Here is a 16,102-nt window from a genome sequence, read left to right as displayed (position 1 = left end):
GCTTGTGTTGCGATCGAAACGTCGTGATTTGTTTTATTTTATTTCTAACTACGTGACTTTACCGAAAGAACCGAAGAGTATGGATTCCTGCAGCCACGAAAGCTTCAAATCAAGAATGTAGTTTTTAGTTTAGTTTCAATGCTGGTTAACATCCAGGTATTACAGACATGGGCCCCCTCTTTAAGACAAGGCCCCGGGTTTAACGCAAAATTACCAAATGCGTAGCTCAAAATAATCATGGGCATCGTTGCGGGGAATGTAATCAACAAAAGACACAATCAGACAATACGTCTCCATATATATATCTCGAGAGAAGCCCTCGAAGGGGCATTATGGCCTACTCTTCCACGCTGACCAGACATCATGGAAGATTTGGTGGTGGTGGGGTGGGGGGAAGCTATTTATCGCCCCGTAGTCGATTAGCTGCTTCATTAATGTTTTATGTCGGATGCAGGCACGTTTTTGTCTTTGCCGTGTGGTGCCAGCTCCAAGACTCGATGTGCGCCCTGCAGGTCTGGAACATTCCGGAATGAGCTGAACAAGCGCCAGAACTGCGAACCGTGCACCCGCTGCAACATGGGTAATGACTCAAACGCAACGAGCTTTACATGGTTGCTGCTGTACAAGCCCTCCCAACTGAGTTCATTTAGGTGTTAATTCTAAATTTGAAGCTTTCGTGACTGCAAGGATTCATACTCTTAGTTCTTTCGGTAAAGTCACGTAGGTAAAAAATGAAATTTAATTTAATAAAAATAAAACAATAAAAATCACGACGTTTCGGAGGCAACACAAGCTTCCGTCTTCAGGTGAAACCGTCACAGCAAAATATCTGTATTTTGCTGTGACGGTTTCACCTAAAGACGGAAGCTTGTGTCTTTGCCGTGTGGTGGTCACGTAGGTAAAAAATGAAATTTAATTTAATAAAAATAAAACAATAAAAATCACGACGTTTCGGAGGCAACACAAGCTTCCGTCTTCAGGTGAAACCGTCATTTTTTAGCTACGTCATTTTTTACCTACGTGACTTTACCGAAAGAACTAAGAGTATTCATTTAGGTGCTGAAGTGTTCTCAAAATGTGTACGCGCAGCGCAAGAAGATTTACACTTCACAGCCCTTTGTCAATCCACTGCTGGATGAAGGCCTTCTCCACGTCATGTCCAGTCATGGATGTCATTTGAACGTTCTTCACCGTGCAGATCAATGCAAATTGGTAAAGTGGGGGACACCACTGATAATTATAGTCGTTTTGGGGAATTGATTTGGGTCTCCGGGTTCTTTGCGCAGCGTCCTAACCACTGTGCCACCGCTCCCATTCACATTATATACAGGACTGTACTTAACAATGAGATTGGCAGTGACATTTCAAACTCCGATACTTGAAATCACGTAGGTTGTTATTGAATTTTAAAGGTGCAGTAAGTGTATTTGCGTCGTAAACATGTGTGCACGGGTGGGTAACCACCGCCGTTTAAAAGGTGATTAACACTCGTGTGCCCGCGCACGGGAGTGTGGTGTTTTTACTATTACACGCTTTCTATTAACTCACTCTGTCTGTTGTTGTTGTCGTGGTTGTTGTATCCTCAAATCTTGTAACTCAATTTTAACCCACTTCTCAATGTGGTATCGACTGCAAACTTGGTATACTTACGTCATACTGATGACAATACTATATTGTATCATAAAAATATATATACATTTTTAAACAATCTTTTTTATATGTTATATTTCGGCTTGGGTCTAATTGTCGACGGTCCATTACGTTATGGCAAGCTTCGGGGCCACTTCCTGGAGTCGTGGAGTTATTTCATTACTAGTACGGTACACTATGGGAACCTCATTTGCTAGTAAAAATATGATAATTGTTTTTTTTTACCCTTCTATCTGGCAACAAAACTGACACCTTTTTACAAGGAGTCATGTTTGCATAGACCGCAATACCTGCAGTCATAATACAAACAAAAGACATAACTCTGATAATGTGCACTGTCCTTGAAGTTGATTGGTCCACACGCGAGACAGCTTTCCTTCGAGCCTAGTCTCACATGGGTTGGACCAGATGACGCCAAAAGTACGGTACATTTCATTAAAGCGTGTTTTAAAAAAAGTTTTTTTTTTAAACTACTAATTTTGTATTGCTTTCAGCTCTGTCTCATCAGGAGTTGGACAAATGCACAGCTGTGCACGACCGGGTTTGTGGCTGCGCTCCCGCAGTTCACGTGCGCCACTGCCTCACAGATGACTGCTCCAACTTCCTTTGTTGCAAAGGCTGCCCTCAAGGTCACAGGATTGAACGAGCGTGTGAGTGACGCACCTCTGTTTCGTAACTTAAGTGTAAAGTGCCGTAACTTCCCCGAGCAACATTTGTGTGCTGAATTTTAATCTTGTCCACATAATTCAGGAATCTTAACGTTTCATGCAGTTAAAAAAAAAGAAAATCAACATAACATCAATGTTGATGATGGTAGTTGCTGAAGCCCTTTGGCACAAAAAGAATCTCAATATTACTTCGAACGTAAGTGGACGTATTATTTTGCTTGCTCTCGATTCTTCACATATTTGGCATGTTGGCACGAAGTCTTTTAACGAACACTGTGGCTGAAATGTAGTGGAAAACTGCCAACTTTTAGCCTCGTCAACACTGCACGCGCAACAAAATATCTCTTTTTTTAAGACTCGGCGTTTTAACCATTGACGAAATGCTTTTATATCGCGTGCACCTGGAATTTTTATTTTTAGAGCTAGAATATCTGATTATGCATTGTAGTAATCGATTGCTCTACCGATGGGTCAGTTCAATTACTTGAGTAATCGGATGAAAACATTGTTTCGAGGTGGGGGGCGTGGGAAAGTATCACCACTGTTCCCACATGTGCCGCTGGACGGGAGGTTATGTGCGGGAGGGGGGGTGTCATCGGCATCGTCATCACACCGCGAGGGCTCGTGGGGTGAAAACATTTTATTCTTTGACTAATTACTTGTTGATTGTTTAACTTGATTTTAAATAACTTATTTAGACGTGTGCGTGTGAATGAAGGGGGAGCGTAAGTAAATCGACTCGGGGTTTGTTGACTCACTTCCTCGCCTATGTAAACAAGCCTCGGGTTTGAATAAGATTTGTGGTTAAATGTAGTGACAGAACATGTTTGTTTTGTTATCTTTTCAAGCTTTCCTGCCACTTCAACCTTTTATATCTTCACATCACTTTAACATTTGTATCTAATCGCACTGTTTTGTCCGCTTTAAACATGCGCATTACTAGCTGCTGTGACATCCACGTGGAGATTTGACAAAGACACAGTGGGACAAGTACATTGTCAAATGTGCACAAATAATCATGGAGAAGAGGCACGGTCGAAAATTCTACTGAGAGACAGAAAGACGAGCATGGATCAGAAGAACATGTGCCAGTGAATGACACGTACTATTGTATCTGCTTGGGAAAGAAACATTGCTAGAAGGGATGTCCTCGTCTTTCCCGGAATGTTCCTCCCTTTGAGGTAGCTGAAATCCACCAGTCTTCCCAGGACATCGTCAGTTTGCTTACCAGAGGTGGGACAAAGTCATTGTTATGCAAGTCCAAGTCGAGTCGCAAGTCATCAAATTCATGACTCGAGTCTGACTCGAGTCCAAGTCACATGACTCGAGTCCACATCTCATAGGTGGGACAAAGTCATTGTTATGCAAGTCCAAGTCGAGTCGCAAGTCATCAAATTCATGACTCGAGTCTGACTCGAGTCCAAGTCACATGACTCGAGTCCACATCTCATAGGTGGGACAAAGTCATTGTTATGCAAGTCCAAGTCGAGTCGCAAGTCATCAAATTCATGACTCGAGTCTGACTCGAGTCCAAGTCACATGACTCGAGTCCACATCTCATAGGTGGGACAAAGTCATTGTTATGCAAGTCCAAGTCGAGTCGCAAGTCATCAAATTCATGACTCGAGTCTGACTCGAGTCCAAGTCACATGACTCGAGTCCACATCTCATAGGTGGGACAAAGTCATTGTTATGCAAGTCCAAGTCGAGTCGCAAGTCATCAAATTAATGACTCGAGTCTGACTCGAGTCCAAGTCACATGACTCGAGTCCACATCTCATAGGTGGGACAAAGTCATTGTTATGCAAGTCCAAGTCGAGTCGCAAGTCATCAAATTCATGACTCGAGTCTGACTCGAGTCCAAGTCACATGACTCGAGTCCACATCTCATAGGTGGGACAAAGTCATTGTTATGCAAGTCCAAGTCGAGTCGCAAGTCATCAAATTCATGACTCGAGTCTGACTCGAATCCAAGTCACATGACTCGAGTCCACACCTCTGTTGCTTACTAATTCACCACGTTGGTTTTTGTGTGTGTAAATAGCCTTCTCATGACGCGTTCAAATTTTGGTTTAACTCAGAGGTAGCAAATCCTACCCGCCTTCAGCAAAGCACACTGATCAGCGCGGTGAAGTATGGTCAAACCATTTCCATGACCTATATGAATGGCGTGGGGAGGCTTTGTGCCAGCAGTTGTATTGGCAAAGAGCTGCACATTTTGTTTTTAGTAACAACTTACACTTTTTGTAATGCTTCGTATACTCCTGCTGACTATGCAAATGCCGTGCGTTGTCATGTCCTTGTACAGGCAACTTGATGAATACAACCAAATGTACTCCTCTCCCAACCGACGTGGACACTGATGGCCACAGAAGCAGCACATACTCTAGCAGGCAAGTCACTTCACATTGTCCATACGTCTCTTGCTGAGAATGCCTCGACCCATGTGCGATAAAACCACCTCGGCTAGCCGGACGAATATTGAGGGTTCCTGTAAGCTCAGGGAACACATAACAACAACGACAACCGCCATTCGCCACTAAGTGGCGGTGACGTCACCACGACGCTTGTGCCAGGCCATGTGCACCTTGAGGCCACGTGAAGTGTCGAACGTCCGCTGGCAGGAGGTCACGGGGCAGACCCAGGTGCCACAGGTCGACTGACTGAGATGGCTGGCTGATGCACCACCTGTGTCCCCTACTGTGCCCCACATAACCCCCCCCCACACCCACACACACCTATCCACCACAACTGTTGATCTTATTTAACCAGGTGACATCTCAAGAGACGAGAACAGTGACTGATCATTTCTTTTGTATGAGATTGTTCAGGTGGGATGTCCATGGTTAACCATAACCTTCTACCACTCGACACAGCCATAACACCAAGTTGTCACGTGGAGAAAAATGCCATTTGGTTTATTTGGTTTACAGTATTAGCAAACAGGAATGCTTACAAACAAGCTAAATGTTGACAACTTTGTACGACGTTTCGCTGGAGATTACATCCTGCATCATCAGTCGTTAACAAATGCTCAGCTCTCACGTGGAGTGAGCTAAAGAAACACTATACACATATAAGTTGTAGTATCCGTAACAATGGGAATATATGAAAATTGTTAGCGTTGTTGCTAACTTAGCAGTCACCAAGCAAACAAGAACGTTACCGGGATATCCCCATAATTCCCACTTTTCCCCCACACCTCCGATTAGCACGGTTGGCTACGTACGGTGCAAAAGAGGTTCAACATACAGTACATACATCCATAACACACCACGGATTTGTGCCATTGTTAATAACAGCTCTATCAATTTCAGACTTGAAGTTACATTTACACGTGCGGAGGGCAGCAATGCCACTGCCCTTGGCAACAACACGTGTAAGTGTATGCGCTACAAAGCCTTTTGCATCACAACCCACCTACCGTGTTCTTGGTTCTTTCGGTAAAGTCACGTAGAAGGGAAATAATAAAATAATAAAAATAAAACATAATAAAATATAATTCTCACGACGTTTCGGCCACAACGCAAGCAGCCGTCCTCAGGTGAATTCCACCAACCGTGGCCAGTGTCTACTACGCTCGATTAGCTCTCGCTAATAAAGCTCTCGCTCACTCTCTCGCACGCCTGTGATTGCTTTTTCATTGTTTTCATAGCTTTTTTTTGGTGATTTCGAAAACTGTATTGGTTTAGCCATGTTTGTTTGTTGTAGTACAGAGTTAGACTGATGGCGTTAAACCTTGATCTAAGCTGTCTTGTGGTTGTTGTTGTTGTTTGACTTGCATCCCACTGGGATTTTTGCACACAGCGTTGGTGTACGGTGTATTTTCTGCAATATTTTGCTGTCTTTTCTTGGATTTTCTGTTTGCACTTAGTCACATATTCACTTTAAGATGTTTTTTGTTCATGTTTTTTGTTTGTTGCGGTTGCACCCGATTCAAGAGCCGAATGGCTCACAGGGCTATACATAATAAATGAACTTGAACTTTAACGCCTGATGTCAATGCAGAGCAACAACTGGAATGTCGCTTGTGTTGCTGTTACCAAGGGAGACCGACGATCAATGTTGGTCCATAATACAGGTTTTTCCTGTTAGATCGCGTAAATGTGTCTTAAACACGCCACCACCTGACACAGCCAAACGTCGTACTCAGATTGTAAATGTTGTGGCTTTGCTATCCAACACACCGGTGTTGCTGTACTAGTAACGAATTGGCATGTTCTGTTCTACATGACAAACCTTACTAGTTGGCTGTGTCGGGTGGTGGCGGGTTTAACGACACTATTATGTATTTACGCGATCTAACCAAACCAAAAAAAACTTGTATTATGGATTATATTGGGCGCGAAAGCCTCCCACGTGTTAAACTGATCGATGTTCGGTCGCCACGTTGATGACAGTCGTGATGATGATGTCTCGCGTAACCAGGGTCAAGGCTGCTGCCATCGTCCCACTCCTACGCTCTATTTATACAATTATATACCTGCATAGGAATGTGGTGCAAAAGTGCACTTGCTCAACGTTTAATGCGTCAGAGCAGTTTTTGGACAATTGCATTTCCTTCCAGGAAAAGCACAAAAGGGTTTAAACGAAAACCCCCTTTCGCTAATGTGTAAGGCTAATGTTAAAGAACAGAACAGGAAAAAAGTTGGGGTCTTGAATCAGATCGCGGCACACGATGTTGGCAACTCATCACGTCGCTAGCTGGTTAGTGGCGCATTGGGATCCCATGATGGAATGCGCATCATACATTTGAATTATAAAATGATGATTAATTGCACCGTGCCTAACTCTTAACGATATCTGTTTCCGCTATTTCACGCTGATGTATTAACATTTGCAAAGGCCCCGTGGCGTTGCTGATGTCTGTGGTTTGATCTCGTGCCGTGACAGCGAATGAGTGGCTCGGCTGTCCATCGGCGTGGCTGTTTGCCGCACTGGCGATTCTCACCCTCCTGCTGTTGCGGCTGTCGTGTTGCCTTGTCTGCACCCTGAGGGGTGGCAAGAGGTACGCGAGAACTGCAAAAGGCGAGTAATTTATCGCGCAAAATCATTGCGACGTTATTGGCGACTCACACTTGACTTGCGTGGCGAATTTGTCGTAAACATAAGACAAAGATCCCCCCCCCCCCGTGTAGCCTGTAACAGACTGTAGGGGCAAGTGCTGTTAGCGAGCACCTATGAAGGCCGGCACGGCACACGAAGGGGTGGGTGGTCAACACGACGCCCGGCCGCCTTTGTCTCCCCAGTGGCGATGTTTACACACCGCACCAGGTACTCGGGACTGGTTAAGCTGATCGTCACTGGTGTTGGCCTTGAGCAGGAATCGAACTCGGATGATCGGGTTCATAGCGCAGCGCGCTAACTGTTGCACCGTCATAAAGGAACTCTCACGACCTGCATGGAGAGGCCCTCAACCAGCGGTGTATTAACAAAGGGGCTGTATATGAATATAATGACATACACACTGATTCTCTCATTGCTTTGAAACAAAATGTGACCACTCGTGTCACGATTTGGTGTTTGAACATCTTAACACCTCTGTTTTATTTCCAGAAACGGTAAAGCCTATGCCTCTGCTGTACACATTGTTTGGTGTTCTGAAAAGTCCATAGCTGTCAACCCATACGGTTTACCCCGTATTCTTGTACAGGGAAATTGAGTTTTCATGTTCATGCGGTGTACAGCCGTTTTAATCCGGGCGAAATTTTGTTTTGTCTATTTGTTTGTGTTTCTCCCTTGTGATGGGACTTTTTAGGATGAGCTTTGATATTTATAGGGGCACAGGGTTACCAATAAGGTGTGAATTGGTGTGTAATAAGGTAGCGGCACTGATAAGGAGTTTACAAATATGAAAGTGCCAGTGTGACATACCGTCATCTAACGACCCACGTTCACGAACTGCAATGCTGTGTAGTACATTATTGTGGAGTTACTTTTAAAAAAAATTGGTGTGCATTTGTGTGGGTGCAGGTTCATGTTCATCCACGACGGCATTTTCCCTCCATGCGGATCCCTCGTGCAGTCTTTAGGCTGGCGACCACGAGTTTGTTTGTGACTGTCACCAGTAGCCGTCGGCTGTGGCTTCCCACAAGCCTCAACCCACGCATTCAGACGCGGGTGATACGTTTGGGCGTGGGTGTGCTCTGCCAGCCACAGGAGAACCTTTGGCAAAATAAGTAATATACATTTTTTTTTAAACACGCTTACATGAAATGTACCCTACTCGTAATGGCAGAACTCCACGACTCCAGGAAGTGGTCCCAAAGCTTATCATGGTGATTTACAACTAACGTAAGTTGAGCGTGGACAATTAGACACAAGCCGAAACATAACATATAAAAAAGATTGTTAAATTTTTGTTTAATATATAGAATATATTATTATCATCAGTATGACATAAGTATACCAAGTTTGCAGTCAATATCACATTGAGAAGTGGGTTAAAAAGAGTTACAAGATTTGAGGATACAACGACAACAACAGACATAGTGAGTTAATAAAGAGCGTGTAAAGAAACTATTTGGGCGTGTCACGTAATTATAAACAAACACGGGACAAGCTTAACAACCAAATTTTATCACTTTAGTTCAATAGACTATACAATTATTTTTCGTAGTGGTATTAGAATGATGAGCTTTTGTGTGCATTAGAGCGCCGTTGTGGCGAGATGTTAACTTCCTCGCCTGGTATGCAGGAGGTCGTGGGATCGATCCCGACTCTGACGCCTGCTGCTGTATATTTAGAGTTTGCATGTCTCCCCGTGGATTTTTCTCTGCGTTTAGAGCAGTGGTTCTTAACCTGGGATCCACGCACCCCCAGGGAGTGTGTGATGCCCTTTCTGATAGTGCAGTTAAGAACCACTGGTTTAGAGTATTCGGCTCCTATAAATGTCCACATGATAAGCCATTTCGTTGAGCTATCATTTGTGATAGCCAGGGCACTTCTCAAAAATAACTATACAGCTTTAGTGGGCCTTGCCTGGTAAAAATAAAAGTTTAATTTGGTTTTCGTCTAATGAATGCAGAACCCCTTGAGTGACTTGGGGCCCCTAAGCTTCATGTGAGTTTGCTCGTGTCTCATGCCACCAATGCACACAATACGTGTGTATATGCTGGGACTTTAAAAAAATCTGTTTTTACTGTCACAATCGATGTATGAGTGGCCATAAACACCCCTGAGTTTGCCGTTAACTTTATGATATTTTATTGAGCTGAAGCTCCTTGTGGAATTCGAGCTATGACAGGCCTTAGCTCGTGGAAGTTATATGCAGGACTCAGGGTCCTGCTGCCCTTTTAAAATAAGGAGCTGGTGGGACATTCTTTGCTTTTCTATTTTATTTTGTCATTGTGGTGTGCACGCAAGCCAGGTACAACGCTCCAGTCACCGGATGGTTTCTGGGGAGGGGGAACAGAAATGGTGGTGGTGGAGATTCGGCACGAAAAAATGTGTTGGGTTAGAGCGTGTAAACATGTGTCGTTAAACCTGCCATTTATATTGACGCAATCTAACCCAACAACTTGTTTTATGGATTCTAAGGGTAGACTGGGTGTGAGTGGGGGGCGGGAAAGAACACGCTATAAATTTCGATTTAAAGCTTTCGTGACTGCAGGGATTCATCTTCTTGGTTTTTTCGGTAAAGTCACGTAGAATGGAAATAATAAAATAATAAAAATAAAACATAATAAAATAATTCTCACGACGTTTTGGCCACAACGCAAGCAGACGTCCTCAGGTGGAGAACAGGTCTGTCGAGGAGACAGAGTCAACACGCTATAAATCACGATGAGAAGAAAACTGCCACTATTTGGACGCATATGTAGGATGGACAACAACAGGAAAATGAAATGTGTCTTGTTTGGAAAAATAGAAGTAACCGGAAAGAAAGGAAGACCTGACAGAGAATGGCTTGGCGACAACAATAACAGATTGGTGCCAGAAAGATGTGCAACTACTTGGGCATATTGGCACAAGACAGAGGAAAAGTGGAAACAAATGACGAAATGTGCAGTGAACACCTTCCAAGATAACTACTTTTTTTCACCTGATGACGGTCGCTTGTGTTGCGATCGAAACGTTATAGTTTTATTTTTTATTTTTTTAACCTATCTACGTGACTTTACCGAAAGACCCAAAGAATATAACCACGACCATCAAACTCGTCGGCAGCCATTGTCTATCCACTGCTGGACGAAGCTTTACCCCACGCCGTCGCTATGCCCTTCACGATCAAGTGTATGGTACCAATCCATCTCACTCTTGCAAGGTGCACAAGTCGGCATCACACTCGGTGATTCTAGCATTACACTCCGTGATTCAAGTGCCATCATGCCAATCTTGACCGGAAACGGATTTACTGTGGCAACGTGGGCAGACGTGGCATGAACTGACAAAGTTTTTTTTGTTGCCAGATAAAAGGATAAAAAATTAATTATCATATTTTGCTACTGGCAAATGAGGCTCCAATGGTGCTGACAACTTTTTTCTTTTTAAAATAAAAAATGAAAGGAAGCAGTGAATGTGTCCCACAACTAGGGGTGAAGATTGCTGGTAGCTTTTACTCTAATTTCCTGAGTGGTTTTTAAAGGGCGCCACGGTGGCGAGATGTTAAATACCTCGCCTGGTATACAGGAGGTTGTAGGTTTAATCACGACCCTAGATGCCTGGATATTTGGAGTTTGCATGTTCTCTCTCTCCCTGTGGTCGTGTGCATTTTTTTCTGGGTCCTCCTGTTTTCCCCTCCAGGTTTAGAATCAACGTGGGTTTAAGAGTATTTGTTCGCTATACATTTCCACGTGATAAGCCACTTCGTTGAGCTCTCATTTGTGACCAGGTCGCTTCTGAAAAAAAAGCTATACAGCTCAGTGGGCCTTACCTGGTAAAATAAAAATAATAGTTTATTTAAATAGTTGATAGTGTAAAGACATAAAAACTGCACTCACCTGAGCACCGCATTCCAGATAGTATTTGTGGCACACCTGCCTGCCAAACCTGTCCGTTAGGTATGCCGGAGTTAAAGTTATTTCAGTTAATTTATGCAATAAAGAAGAAGCATGTCAAAAGTAAGTTTTAAGGCTCAGTGATTTTCGTGTAGTTTAGTTCAGCCTATACTCTTTGGTTTTTTCGGGAAAGTCACGTTGGTAAAAGATACACTTCAAATCGAAAATTAGTTTAGCCTCCCAATAAAAAAGAGATTAAACTTCCACCACCGACTTCGGGGTCTATGAACATGACTGAGTCACGTGTCTCACCATTACCAGCTGTGGTCAATGCACTGCTGGGGAATGACGTCACGCAGCCATCACCACCCACTCACGATCCCGTGATGCAAGCGGCAGGTAACAGGCTGATGAAAGAAGAGAACAGGGTTTAGCTCCTGGCTGAAACGAAGGAATGTCACTAAGAATGAAAACATAAAAAACATCCTGCCAGTGACAGTAAAATAAATCAGTTTTTAACTTAGCTTGTATACTTTTTTTGTCACAATACAGTAGATGCATTTATTTGGAATGATGTAATAAAAAAAAGCATATTTCATAAAATATATGTCACTGGGGAGATTCACTGCCAGGAATAGCTGAACAATGTTCTGATGATAGACAGTATGCTCACAAAAATTATCAAGTCATCTTACGAGCATTGTTTTGAATAAAAAATATGTTGCTTGTCCTGTTCCCAAGTGCGTCACTCTTATTTAATTTATTATTGTTATTATGTTTTTTTGCATTGAATGCCAGACTAGCTGAAAACCTAACTTGGTAAAAAAAAGTAGAAAATTACGTCTTAAGGCAGAGTTGACCAGGTAACTCAAAGGATTGTGTTGCTGAGCCAGAATCACTGAGATTCTGGGTTTTAAATCCAGGCAGCCACGTGATTAAAATAGCTTCTCACGTGTAGTGAGTAAGTGGATGATCCTAGTTTAGTCACCAATTACTGCATTAAAAAAAACCCCACCTGTCACGGCATACATCGAACCTGGACGTCGGCAAGGCGACTGAACTTTTGCAAATGTTAGAGATAAATAAAACACATTCCTGCAGAGGGAGCTGGTAGGAACGTTGGGTTGCTCGGTCAATGGCCAGGGTCAACGGCGGCGTGGTGTATTCCGCAAATATGCTCGACTGTGAGGGCTCGCACAAGCCGGCGTGAGTAGGTTAAACACACAAAAAAATACATTGTAAAGAAATGAGCTTTCAATTTGGATTTAAAAGTGCACAGTTTCAGTGGCTTTCTAAAAACTTTCAGAGCTGTCTGCAGGCCCTGGCATACATCATATGAATTGTAATGGCTCAAGTGCTTTGGGGCCGTCCATAAATGACGTCACGCACCTAGGGGGGGGGGTCAGACATTTGTGACGATGTGTGATGGGGGGGGGGGCAGGTTGAGAAATGTGACGTCACATCAAAATGCGCAACTTTAAATAAATATAGACAACACGTTCTACTTAATTAAATAGACGTTTTAATGTTTTCTCCTACAACATCAGAGTGCAGCGCCACATTAAATACGCACTACAATGACAATAGTTTAAAGCGATTTGAAACATGTTTTGTTTTCAAAATGGAAATATGGTTTTGGGGGGGACAGAGCTTTGTGACGTCATATTTGAGGGGGGGGGTCTGACTTTTTGTGACGCCGTGTGACGAGGGGGGGGGGGTCAACAATCGTCTAAAATCGTGTGACGTCATTTATGCTCCATACGACAACGAGTCAATGCCACATTACACGTGCAGTAGATGCCGCAGTGGGCTGCGTTTCGAATCACCAACACATTTAAATTCACAATTGCCAGCGAGTGGCTCAACGTATTCATCATCCTGTGGAGGATCCCATTGTCGAGACACCTGCAGTTGGCTCTGATGTCACTCGCGGGGGGAGGGGGGTACGTTGGGGATGGGGGGGCATGGGGGGATATGCAGGTGGGGGGAGAGGGGGCCCTGGGGGATTGTAACGCCCCAGGCGTGGAGAGGTAGGGGCTTTGGGCATAATTTTCGGGGGGGGGGGCAGAGCACGGGGGAGGGTGGGGGTCAATGCCCCGCCGAAACCGGGCACATTTATTAATTCAATTTCAGTAGTTTACAATTAAAATTAAAAACAAATGAATGACATTCACCCGCGATTCCTAATGTAGGGGACAAAGCGAACCCCTTCTACAACCAAATATCGAACTCAAACTCCGTACTTAATCGGCTGGCCGGCTGGTTAGCTGGCCTGTGGGCCGGTGGGTTACGTCCAAAGGACTTGCCGGCTACTCGGTAACGTAAAGATGAAATGCAGCATTGCACGACAGGCATCCAGCACTCTCAATTGTCACGGTTGGCTACGTACGATGCGAAAGAAGTTCAGCACGCAGGTACATACATACAAGGTCTTCAATAACCCACCAACCCAGCTCTGTTGCAACCTCTTTGGTGTGTTTTAATACTAAAAATGCATCACACCCATTGTCAATCCACTGCTGGATGGAGGCCTTCCCGCTCCAAGTTAGTTATTAGGGGTTTGACCATACTCTTAGGTTTTTTCGGTACTTTTAGTTGGTGAATGGTGGAGGCCCAGGACCAGTTCAGTTATCACTCGCCACTGAGGTTATGATAGACCCAACGCAGAAGATCCCGGGGTTTGATCTTCCACGAAGCTCATGGTCCACCCTAAACCACATCTGCTGCACAAATCATTGCAGATACGCATACCTGATACACACAAATGTAAACTTTAAACAAGTATAACCCGTAAAAACAAAGTTTTTCACTATAAATCCTTTATATGCGTGGCGGCTAGAGTCCTCTCGTCCTCTGGCTTGAGATGGCTGCCACCTATGGGTCAGATGATTGCATGGCAGCATTAAGCAATTGGTAATTAAATATAATATTTTTGTCCTAAAAGTGTAAAATTTTGGAAAAAAAAATTTCACGAACATTAATTGTCACGCACAACGAGTCTGTGTGGAAAATGTCAGCTCGATTGGATCACGGGAAGTGGGTTAAAAAACGACCGAAAGATTTGCACGGTCGTAAGCAAGCAAGCAAGTGAACTTAATATAAAGGATTTAAAAAAACCTCTCTAGTCGTGTGCGACTGTGGTCATCCTGAACAGACGGTACAACATACTCTTTGTTTTTTTCGGTAAAGTCACGTAGGTAAAAATATTATATAAATTAAAGCACGACGTTTCGGGTACACCGCTTAAGTGTGCGTTCGCTAAGTTTTTCCCACCTGAAGAAGGATGCTTGTGTTGCGCCCGAAACGTCGTGATTTAAATTACATAATATTTTTACCTACGTGACTTTACCGAAAAAACCAAAGAGTATGAATCCTTGCAGTCACGAAAACTTCAAATCTAGAATAGACAGTACAACGTCTAACGACGCAATGTCCGATCCACAAATACGATGGAGACATCACAGCAATGATACACTCCGCTCCTGCTGATGCGGCTATCTCGCTGGACCACCTAAATGTGACATTGAAGTTGTTGCTTTGCATCAGCTATACGCCAAGAAGTCCGATGTCATCGGAAGCAGGGAATTTCATTCAGGTCATGGTTCTGTGTGTCAACAATTGTAAGTTATACAAGATGATTTTTCCCATTGTGGAAGTGCAAAAAGTGCAACGTTAACAGTTGTGTTTAAAAATAAACCCACTTGTGTTGATTACCTTGGAAACAGTTACAAAACATAGTGTTCAACTGGACATTTTTCCATTGACTGCCTACTGTATCATTATCCCACATGAGCCCTCAGCGAAATTGAATTCCTTCACTGTAGGAGAAAAAGCCTCATTACATTTACAATGTTCTACATTTAAAACACTGTGTTTATTATGGATCATTAGAAAGTAATAAGAACTTCTTGCCTTTGACCAAATAACCCAGAATGTACCCGTACCTGGCAGATATCAGAAACAGAAGCAGAGTTGAATGGGCCACAACGAATGTGACGTAACTCCTTTAAGATTATATCACTTAATGGAAGAAGAAAAAAAAACTTGACAGATCTACGCTATGAAAAATATGTTATTTAATAAAATATGAGAACAAAACTAAGCGCGTTGGTTTAACGCGACACTTCCTTCTGGAGAGATCTGGGGGTGGCATGCGTGGAAAATAAATATCTGTAAAATGGAATCACCAATTGGAAGCACGGTATTCCCTCGTTATTCACGACCGTGCCATCCGCGATTTTGGCAAACCGCGAATTGCATCTGGAACTCTACACGACGGCTGCATAGACAGAGAGGGAGAGAGAGAAAGAAAGTGATGAGATAAAGTGATCAGAGAGAATGTGATCCGAGAAAGTGATGATGCAAACCATCATCTTAATTGAAGGTTAGTTCATTTATAAACAGTTATTTAATACGTCGATGTTTTTATTTACTTTATGTATATTATAACCAATTTTAATATTTGTGTCATGATAATTTGCATGTATTCAACAGCTTATTCACGTAGTTATTTAAGGTAATTCATTAAAACGATAGATTACCGTAGGCCAATGTCATTAACCGCAAAATTATCTAGTCACGAGTATCTCTGGAACGTAGCCCTCGCGAATAACGAGGGAACCATGTAAACACCAGTCAGGACGGCCTCACGAGAAAAGTGTGAATGTTGCATTTGGTGCCTTCCCCTCCTCGTTCTTATTTGAATGTGCTCCACCGCCCCCCTAAGTCCACCCCTCCCCCACAGTTCAGCGTGGTATTCTGAACGCAGGTTACACGAATGGCTCCGGTTACATTTTTCAACTCGACCGGGGAAATGAGGGGTGGGGTATAAAGTACAATGATGTC

General features: G+C 43.4%; 1 long non-coding RNA gene across 1 annotated transcript; it reads left to right on the top strand.

Annotated features, from left to right (window-relative positions):
• Positions 1–461: 461 nt before the first annotated feature.
• Positions 462–4,711, top strand: LOC144732022 (uncharacterized). The gene is made up of 3 exons (XR_013588144.1): positions 462–580; positions 2,145–2,300; positions 4,627–4,711. It is a non-coding gene; the product is annotated as an uncharacterized LOC144732022 (long non-coding RNA).
• The last annotated feature ends 11,391 nt before the right edge of the window (positions 4,712–16,102 follow it).

Source organism: Lampetra planeri, chromosome 41 (assembly GCF_965212315.1).
Source record: "Lampetra planeri chromosome 41, kcLamPlan1.2.h2, whole genome shotgun sequence".
Classification (NCBI taxonomy): domain Eukaryota; kingdom Metazoa; phylum Chordata; class Hyperoartia; order Petromyzontiformes; family Petromyzontidae; genus Lampetra; species Lampetra planeri.
The sequence above is the reverse complement of the archived record's forward strand: the minus strand, read 5'-3'. Positions and strand labels throughout refer to the sequence as shown.